A 10,268-nucleotide genomic window follows, 5' to 3' on the forward strand; every position below is an offset into this window, starting at 1 on the left:
GCCGGTGGGACTTGAACCCACACTATTCCATTAAGTACACGGACGTATTACCAATGCCAATTACCAGTGGCAAGCGAGCCTCTATTGTCATTGCAATTCTGTTGTTCAATTCTGATACACATAGTTAGGTAGAGAGAACAGGGTGTGAAATGTTGCCAGAGCAGATTCGATAGATACGGGGAATTGACTGATATCCCATCGTTATTAGCTGGTTATGGAACAACTCGCAAGGGCAGCTGTTGTATAATTGGTAATACGTCCGTGTACTTAATGGAATAGTGTGGGTTCAAGTCCCAGCGGCAGTCGAATCTTTTTTCGCAATATCTCATAAAAACACCATAAAATGGCAAACTTAACTATGTGTATCAAAATTAAACATCTTTTAAAAAAAATGACATTTTGGTCATTCAAGGTTATGATGCAAAATATGTCCTAAATCTAATAACTAGAAATCGCGGTTTTGATCCTCGAACATGACCAATTTGTACCAATGATTTACGGGGGTGTATATCGGCATAATCCTAAAAATACGATCATATCTTTGAAAATCGAAACAATATAAATCAGTTTTTGTGTTTAAATATCTTTATATACTAGGGGCTAAGAAAACAAAAACATATACACGAGAAAGGTTGAAAGCCACGGCCCCACAGCTCAATGCCATCAATTTATTCCGTATACAGAGCATGGTATACTCGCCATAAATTATACTAATTTCCGACCAATTTATGTCATGCATTGTGGACGAGCTATTCTGTTCTGGCCATAAGGTATACGGAAGAAAAGCGGAAAAGCACACCACACTACATCCGCTAATTTACCAATATTTCGGCAGACCACTGGCGTCGTAAAAATCCTCCGCACACAAATCCGTAGTGCAAGTCAGCACTCCATTCTCCAGGCATTCACACAAGTTGCACTGTTTGCGAAATGTCTTTCTCGGCGGGCAGGAAGGCGCTTGCGTTCCGCTTCAGTGCCTTTGATTGCAACCCGCCTGATTGCTCTCAGGATGGGCTGCTCGTAGGAACAGAAACGTTGATCCACGCCATCGAGCACGGTTATGCAGTTGATGAAGCTGCTGGCCGATCCAATAGTTCGTTTGGTCCGACCTTGTAAGTTTTCGGCGGTTATATCTATAGCTAGTAAAAATGTATATAGCATTTCAAGAATTTAAATTTAGATCTACCTAATATTGCCATGTCATAAGAACCCAAGCTTTACCTGGTGCTTTCGATGCTTTCACATCTGAGCCAGAAAGAACCATCGTTGTAAAAAGCACGAAGAACGTAATGAAACCCGTGTATTCCATTTTAAACTGTCTGATTGAAATTATTTTATACGACTGGCTATTGATAGATTTAGACTTCGTTTTAAATAATTTAGCGGCTCAAGATGTAGACATGAGTGCTGGAAACAGAATTAGACGACTGGTCTATTAATGGAGAGAATCAATATGAAATGATAACGAATGCAAAACAGAATAGAATGGAAGCAGGTCATTTCAGGCGTATTGTAGGGCATGTCGATTTACTTCTTTTTCTATGGCTCCACATTCCAACCGGAATGGGGCCTGCTTTTCAACTTAGTATTCTATTATAATTTCCTCAGTTCTTTTTTGCCTTTCTAGTATACTAAATATACGTAAAGGCTATATGATCGTTCCAAAAACAAACTTTTTATAGTAGGCCCGGAGACCCATAGTGTTATACATATACCGATCGACGCAGTTCGACGAAATGAAGTGATGTATGTATGTGTGTGTGTCTGTGCACACCTACCCAAAAAAAAAATGTTGCAAAAGTGTCACTCATTTTTCAGGCACTTATTCTTAACCGATTTGCTTATTAAAAAAATCGTGTAGAAAACTGTCTTCCATTTTTCGGGCACTTATCTTCAACCGATTTATTTACTCGCAACAAGTGGCATTCGACGCAGAATGCTGTCCTATTGTTTCCTATTGAAAATTGGCTAGATCGGCTTGGAAATTATGGTCGAAATTATTATTTTTTATTTGCACGAGAAAGCTGGGTGGATTAATCAGGGTTTTCTTTATTTAAGAGACTTTCAGCCCCGAGCTTGGACATGCCCACCATTGCATGAGAGTATCTACTTCTTTCTTCTTCTTATTGGCATTACATCCCCACACTGGGACAGAGCCGCCTCGCAGCATAGTGTTCATTAAGCACTTCCACAGTTATTAACTGCCAGGTTTCTAAGCCAAGTTACCATTTTTGCATTCGTATATCATGAGGCTAACACGATGATACTTTTATGCCCAGAGAAGTCGAGACAATTTCCAATCCGAAAATTGCCTAGACCGGCACCGGGAATCGAACCCAGCCACCCTCAGCATGGTCTTGCTTTGTAGCCGCGCGTCTTACCGCACGGCTAAGGAGGGCCCCAAGAGAGTATCTAGGAACTCTTTTAAAATAGGCTTAACTGTATTCAACCGTAAAATTAGAAACGACTCATACTCTGTCTATTCTGCAAATTTCGTTCAACTCAATTAGTCAGAATCAATTACATTGGAAAAAACCCAGATTAATCCACCTAGCGGTGATGGTGCCTTTCTCGTGCATTATAAAAATAGCATTTTGGCCATTACTCGTGAGCCCATAGTCCGATCTGGCCAATTTTCAATAGGAAACAAACGTAGAGTATCCTGCGTCGAATGCAACTTGTTGCGAGTAAGGGTCTGTCTCATTTGGAGAATTAAACTTAAAAGTGACAGTTCGAAAATTAAAAAATCACCCCGTTATAAGAATGGCTGGTGCTACCCAGCAATTCCAATAGGACATCGATGGAAAATGATTCGATATCTGTCAAAAGTAATCTTGCTCTGCGAGCAGGGTTATTTGATAATTATTGAAATGTCACTTTTAAGTTTAATTTCAGTTTAATTATCCAATTGAGACAGACCCTAAATCGGTTAATGATAAGTGCCTGAAAAATGAGTGACATTTTTTTTATCAATTTTTCTATAAAAAAGTGATATTTTGGCCATAACTTCCAAGCCCATAGTCCGATCTGACCAATTTTCAATAGGAAACAATGGTAGAGTATCCTGCGTCGAATGCAACTTGCAATGCAATTGCAATTTGCGAGTAAATCGGTTAAGGATAAGTACCTGAAAAATGAATGACATTTTTTTGGGTGGGTGCGCACAGACACACACACATACACACACACACACACACACACACACACACACACACACACACACACACACACACACACACACACACACACACACATACACACAGACATCACCTCAATTCGTCGAGCTGAGTCGATCGGTATATAACACTATGGGTCTCCGGGCCTTCTATAAAAAGTTTATTTTTGGAGCGATCATATAGCCTTTACGTATACTTAGTATACGAGAAAGGCAAAAAATTATAGCCCGGGACATCCTGGCTACGATTTGGCGATGGGCTAAACAATAGCATGACAGTAGCCTGGAAAACAGCTGTACAGGTCTATACATAAAAATTAAATTTCTGTCTGTCTGACCATTATAGACTCTGAAACTACTAAGCCGACAAGCGTGAAAATTTGTATTCAGAGGTTGTTTTGGGACGGGAAGGTTCTTAAGATGGTTCGAGACCCATCCCACCTTAGGAAAGAGGGGCTTCCATACAAATGAAACATAAATTTCTGCATAACTCGAGAACTAATCAGAGAATAAATCAATTTTAGATGAAACGAAGTTCGTCGGGTCTAAATAACTGGAATAAATAACTGGTCTTTGATGATTCTGCGAGCGTTACGGCCCATACAAATTTTAGAACCCTTCCATACAAAACACATTACGAGGGGGTGGGCTTTTCGGTAAATGACAGCCGGTGTCACTGAGTACATTGAGAGTATTTCTCATGGCAAGTGGATACGGTGGGTAAGATTTCCATTGACCCTGTTTTGATTAGTGATTGTTGCGATTACCGGAGAAGCCAGCAGGAAGCCGCAATATTCTATATCAAGACAAAATTTTCAAAACGACTTATCTGCTTTTGTAAACAAAGATTCAAACGACGAATTGACGAATCTGATATAGCTCTCCCACGCAAACCAACACCACCAATAGGAAGGTGAAGGTTTCCGATACCTGTTGATGGTGTTAGTTTGCGTGGAGAGCTATCAGATTCGTCAAATCGTCGTTTGAATCTTTGTTTACAAAAGCAGATAAGTCGTTTTGAAAATTTTGTCTTGATATTTTCTCGAGACACTCAAAAGGAAACCGAGAAGGAAACAATGGAACAGGATTCCGCGTCGAATGAAACTTGTTGCAAGCAAATCGGTTAAGAGTAAGTAAAAAATATGTTTTGGCCATAACTCCGAAGCCCATAGTCTGATTAAACCAATATTCGATAAGAAACAATGAGACAAGATTCTGCATCGGGCAAATCGGCTAAGAGTAAGTGCCTAAAAAATGAAAAAAAAATGTATTTTGGCCATTACTTCAAATCCCATAGTTCGAATCGACCAATTTTCAATACGAAACAATGGGACAGGATTCTACGTCGAATGCAACATGTTGCTGAATCGGTTAAGGACAAGTGTCGAAAAATGAGTGAGAATTTTGTACGTGTTTCTCATGTGACAAAAGGCAAAAAAATAAACTTTGGCCATATCTGTTTAATACCGATCTATTTAATTTTCAATACGAAACAATGGAACAAGATTATGCCTCGAATGCAACTTGTTGCAGGCAAATCGGCTAAAAGTAAGTGCCTGAAAAATGAGTGAGAATTTTTCTTGTCAACAAATGTATTTTGGCCATTACTTCGAATCCCATAGTTCGATTCGACCAATTTTCAATACGAAACAATGAGACAGGATTTCGCGTCGAACGAAATTTGTTGCGAGCAAATCGGTTAAGGATAAGTGCCTGAAAAATGAGTGAGAATTTTGTACGTGTTTATCATGTGAAAAAGTGGATTTTGGCCATAACTTCGAAACCCATAGTCCGATCTGTCCAATTTTCAATACGAAACAATGGGACATGATTCTGCGTTGAAACTTGTTGCGAGTAAATCAGCTAAGAGTAAGTGTCTAAAAAGTGAGTGAGAATTTTTGTTGTAAAAAAATATATTTTGGCCATAACTCCTAAGCCCATAGTCCGATTCGGCCAATTTTCAATACGAAACAATGGGACAAGATTCTGCGTCGAATGCAACTTGCGAGCAAATCGGTTAATGATAAGTGCCTGAAAAATGAGTGAGATTATTTTGCGCACACACATACACACACACATACACACACACACACACACACAAACATCACTTCAATTCGTCGAGCTGAGTCGATCGGTATAACTATGGGTCTCCGGGACTCCTATAAAAAGTTCGTTTTTGGAGCGAGCGAACATATAGCCTCTACGTATACTTTGTATACGAGAAAGGCAAAAATAATCCGTATATTTATTTCCTCAGTTATTAATTGAAAGCTTTTCTTTGCCTGCTACTGCATCAGTAGGGGGAGATCCCCCAGCGCCGGACATCTCCCAATACCGGACACTTCTTAAAACAACACTTGCAGAGGTCCCTTAATCACTTCATGTAGTACCAAAGAAAGCTATTGAAAAGACCTCTACTTGCATGGAATATCAGATTCTCATGTTGTAAACTTTGTACAAAATTTGAAATTGAACCAAAATGTCAAAAGTTTTCATGTTTTGCCTTATTTCAGAAGGTTTGAATCAACAATATCAAAACCAGTCAAATGCATTCTGATTATATAGAGATGGTCAATATTATACATATATCAAATAGCGATCATTATTTGTTAGATATATAACGTATCTATGATGCAAAATAATAGACCCCATCTCGCGGTCTTTAGCCTCTTACCCAGCAACTCCTATCCCTACCTCCTCGCGGTGCTGGCCGGGATACGAGCAACCTTAGGGAAGATCGGGTAACCAACCCCGGTGGGAACTATGGTCGTATGCTGACAGGGAAGGGGGGTTTGCTCCTCTCCGGAGGTGCAAATCTTATTGAGCGTCTGTTCTCCATGTCAGGATCGGCTCACAACAGCGTCTGTTCTCCATGTTAGGGGCGGCTGATCATCGTCCGAGTGCCAGCGAGGGACTCTAAGTGAAACTGTGCACCATGGTCCACCGGAAATAAGGAGGAATGGTCCTCCGGAAATTTAGGGGTTTGGTGTCAGGCCCTGCAAGCCAGCCTTTAAAAATCATAAGCAACGAACAATCAACAAGAGAGTACGGACCGGAACCATCGGCGAAGACCACTGCGACGAAAAGGGACTAGCGATTGGAAACTCGGTTCGTGGAACTGCAAATCTCTCAACTTCATCGGGAGCACACGCATACTCGCCGATGTGCTCAAGAACCGTGGATTCGGCATCGTAGCGCTGCAGGAGGTTTGTTGGAAGGGATCAATGGTGCGAACGTTTAGAGGTAATCATACCATCTACCAGAGCTGCGGCAACACACACGAGCTGGGAACAGCTTTCATAGTGATGGGCGATATGCAAAGGCGCGTGATCGGGTGGTGGCCGATCAATGAAAGAATGTGCAGGTTGAGGATCAAAGGCCGGTTCTTCAACTTCAGCATAATCAACGTCCATAGCCCACACTCCGGAAGCACTGATGATGATAAGGACGCATTCTACGCGCAGCTGGAACGTGAGTACGACAGCTGCCCAAGCCACGACGTCAAAATCATCATAGGAGATTTGAACGCTCAGGTAGGCCAAGAGGAGGAGTTTAGACCGACTATTGGGAAGTTCAGCGCTCACCGGCTGACGAACGAAAACGGCCTACGACTAATTGATTTCGCCGCCTCCAAGAATATGGCCATTCGCAGCACCTACTTCCAACACAGCCTCCCGTATCGGTACACCTGGAGATCACCACTGCAGACAGAATCACAAATCGACCACGTTCTGATTGATGGACGGCACTTCTCCGACATTATCGACGTCAGGACATATCGTGGCGCTAACATCGACTCGGACCACTATCTGGTGATGGTTAAACTGCGCCCAAAACTATCCGTCATCAACAATGTTCGGTACCGACGACCGCCGCGGTACGACCTAGAGCGACTGAAGCAACCTGATGTCGCCACTGCATACGCGCAGCATCTCGAGGCAGCGTTGCCGGAAGAGGGTGAGCTCGATGGGGCCCTCTTGAGGACTGCTGGAGTACAGTTAAAGCAGCCATTAACGACGCAGCGGAGAACAACGTCGGGTATATGGGTCGAAGTCGACGGAACGATTGGTTCGACGAAGAGTGCAGACAGATTCTGGAGGAGAAGGACGCAGCGCGGGCGGTCGCGCTGCAGCAAGGTACCCGGCAGAACGTGGAACGTTATAGACGGAAGCGGAGACAGCAGACCCGCCTTTTTCAGGAGAAGAAACGCTGCCTGGAAGAAGCGGAGTGCGAGGAGATGGAACAGCTGTGCCGTTCTCAAGATACACGCAAGTTCTATCAGAAGCTCAACGCATCCCGCAAAGGCTTCGTGCCGCGAGCCGAAATGTGCCGGGATAAGGATGGGAGCATCTTGACGGACGAACGTGTGGTGATCGAAAGGTGGAAGCAGCACTACGAGGAACATCTGAATGGCGCTGAGAGTACAGGAAGTGAAAGTCAAGGCAGCGGAGGAGATGACTACGTCAGTTCAGCAGACGATGGAAGCCAACCAGCCCCCACCTTGAGGGAAGTTAAGGATGCCATTCAACAGCTAAAGACCAATAAAGCAGCTGGTAAGGATGGTATCGAAGCTGAGCTCATCAAGATGGGCCCGGAAAAGCTGGCCACTTGCCTGCACAAACTGATAGTCAGAATCTGGGAAACCGAACAGCTACCGGAGGAGTGGAAGGAAGGGTTATATGCCCCATCTACAAGAAAGGCGACAAACTGGAGTGTGAGAACTTTCGAGCGATCACCATCCTTAATGCCGCCTACAAAGTGATATCCCAGATCATCTTCCGTCGTCTGTCACCATTAGTGAACGAGTTCGTGGGAAGTTATCAAGCCGGCTTCGTTGACGGCCGCTCGACAACGGACCAGATCTTTACTGTACGGCAAATCCTTCAAAAATGCCGTGAATACCAGGTCCCAACGCACCATCTGTTCGTTGATTTCAAGGCGGCATACGACAGTATAGACCGCGTAGAGCTATGGAAAATTATGGACGAGAACAGCTTCCCTGGGAAGCTTACCAGACTGATCAAAGCAACGGTGGATGGTGTGCAAAACTGTGTGAAGATTTCGGGCGAACACTCCAGTTCGTTCGAATCGCGCCGGGGACTAAGACAAGGTGATGGACTTTCGTGCCTGTTGTTCAACATTGTGCTAGAAGGTGTCATGCGGAGAGCCGGGTGTAACAGCCGGGGTACGATTTTCAACAGATCCAGCCAATTTATTTGCTTCGCGGATGACATGGACATTGTCGGCCGAACATTTGCAAAGGTGGCAGAACTGTACACCCGCCTGAAACGTGAAGCAACAAAAGTTGGACTGGTGGTGAATGCGTCAAAGACAAAGTACATGCTTGTGGGCGGAACCGAGCGCGACAGGGCCCGCCTGGGAAGCAGTGTTACGATAGACGGGGATACCTTCGAGGTGGTCGAGGAATTCGTCTACCTCGGATCCTTGCTAACGGCTGACAACAACGTTAGTCGTGAAATACGAAGGCGAATCATCAGTGGAAGTCGGGCCTACTACGGGCTCCAGAAGAAACTGCGGTCGAAAAAGATTCGCCACCGCACCAAATGTGTCATGTACAAGACGTTAATAAGACCGGTAGTCCTCTACGGACATGAAACATGGACAATGCTCGAGGAGGACTTGCAAGCACTCGGAGTATTCGAGAGACGGGTGCTTAGGACCATCTTTGGCGGTGTGCAAGAAGACGGTGAGTGGCGGCGAAGAATGAACCATGAGCTCGCCCAACTCTACGGCGAACCCAGTATCCAGAAGGTAGCTAAAGCCGGAAGGGTACGATGGGCAGGACATGTTGCAAGAATGCCGGACAGCAACCCTGCAAAGATGGTGTTCGCTTCCGATCCGGCAGGTACGAGACGGCGTGGAGCGCAACGAGCGAGATGGGCAGACCAGGTGCAGAACGACTTGGCGAGCGTGGGGCGTATCCGAGGATGGAGAGATGCGGCCTCGAACCGTGCATTGTGGCGTCAAATTGTTGATTCAGTGTTATCTGTTTAGATGTTAACTAAATAAATGAAATGAAAATGATGCAAAATCAATTTATGTATCCGGTAGCTGTCCCCCGGGTCCGGACAGTGAGATTTTTCATGCGATCAGATAGCCATTCTTTACACCTGTATTGTTAAATTTACTTCAATTCAATTGTTTTTTCTTACTGAGGTAACAGAAAGTCATATAAATTAGCAAAAACAAAAATTTAAGATGTCATTGAAAATAGAGGGAATTTTGAGTAGATTGTAAGAAATTGAGCTGGAGAATAAAATAAGTTCTACTAACACGTGTTGATATCTACAACTTGAAACAAGTGAAAAATATTACCATACTAAATGATGTCTTCATTCATGTAATAGGAACTTGGTCATATTTGAACATGATGCAATAGTGTCCGGTACTCGGGGACACTTTTCTGAACCGTGAAAATTTTCACCAAAATTCATCATCAAAATACTTCGTCGAAAAACGAGTTCAAATGATCAAATATAGTTTGTATGAATCAATAATGATCATATTTTGTGTATATGGTATACAAGTAAACATAATCCGAATAATTAGAGAGTTTTTCGTTAAATGGCTTATGTGTCCGGCACTGGGGGATCTCCCCCTATGTATCTTGTGTGGCAAGTACAATGGATACACTATGCTCAGGGAGTCGAGAATGTTTCGCACCCGAAAACCTAGACCGGACCGAGAATCGAACTCGCCTTCTCCGGATTGGTTATCCTACACCTTTGCTCGCAAGGCTACTGGCGACCTAAAATCTCCTCCAATTACAATAGAATATCCAATTGCAGCTCCTAGTGTAAAATTTTTCATCCACTTTAGGAAGGGTGAAACCATCTATCCAACTGAAAAATCACAAATGGAACCACAACCACCTTACGCTAATACTCAGCAGAATCAACAGCAACAACAGCATCAGCAGCAGCGGCAACTACAGCAACAAGAACAACCACCAAATCCTGACGACCAATTCGAACTAGACCCAACGAGACCACCCATCGTTCGTCTGATGCAACACTCTACGGAAGGGGACGGACGGTGGACTACGTGACCCTACCATCATGAGGTTTGTTCG

General features: G+C 43.7%; 1 pseudogene; it reads right to left on the minus strand.

Moving 5' to 3' along the window:
- Nucleotides 1-632: 632 nt before the first annotated feature.
- LOC134204207 (uncharacterized) lies at nt 633-1,399 on the minus strand (annotated as a pseudogene).
- Between the last annotated feature and the right edge of the window lie 8,869 nt (nt 1,400-10,268).

This window comes from Armigeres subalbatus, unplaced genomic scaffold, assembly GCF_024139115.2.
Source record: "Armigeres subalbatus isolate Guangzhou_Male unplaced genomic scaffold, GZ_Asu_2 Contig452, whole genome shotgun sequence".
NCBI classification, from domain to species: domain Eukaryota; kingdom Metazoa; phylum Arthropoda; class Insecta; order Diptera; family Culicidae; genus Armigeres; species Armigeres subalbatus.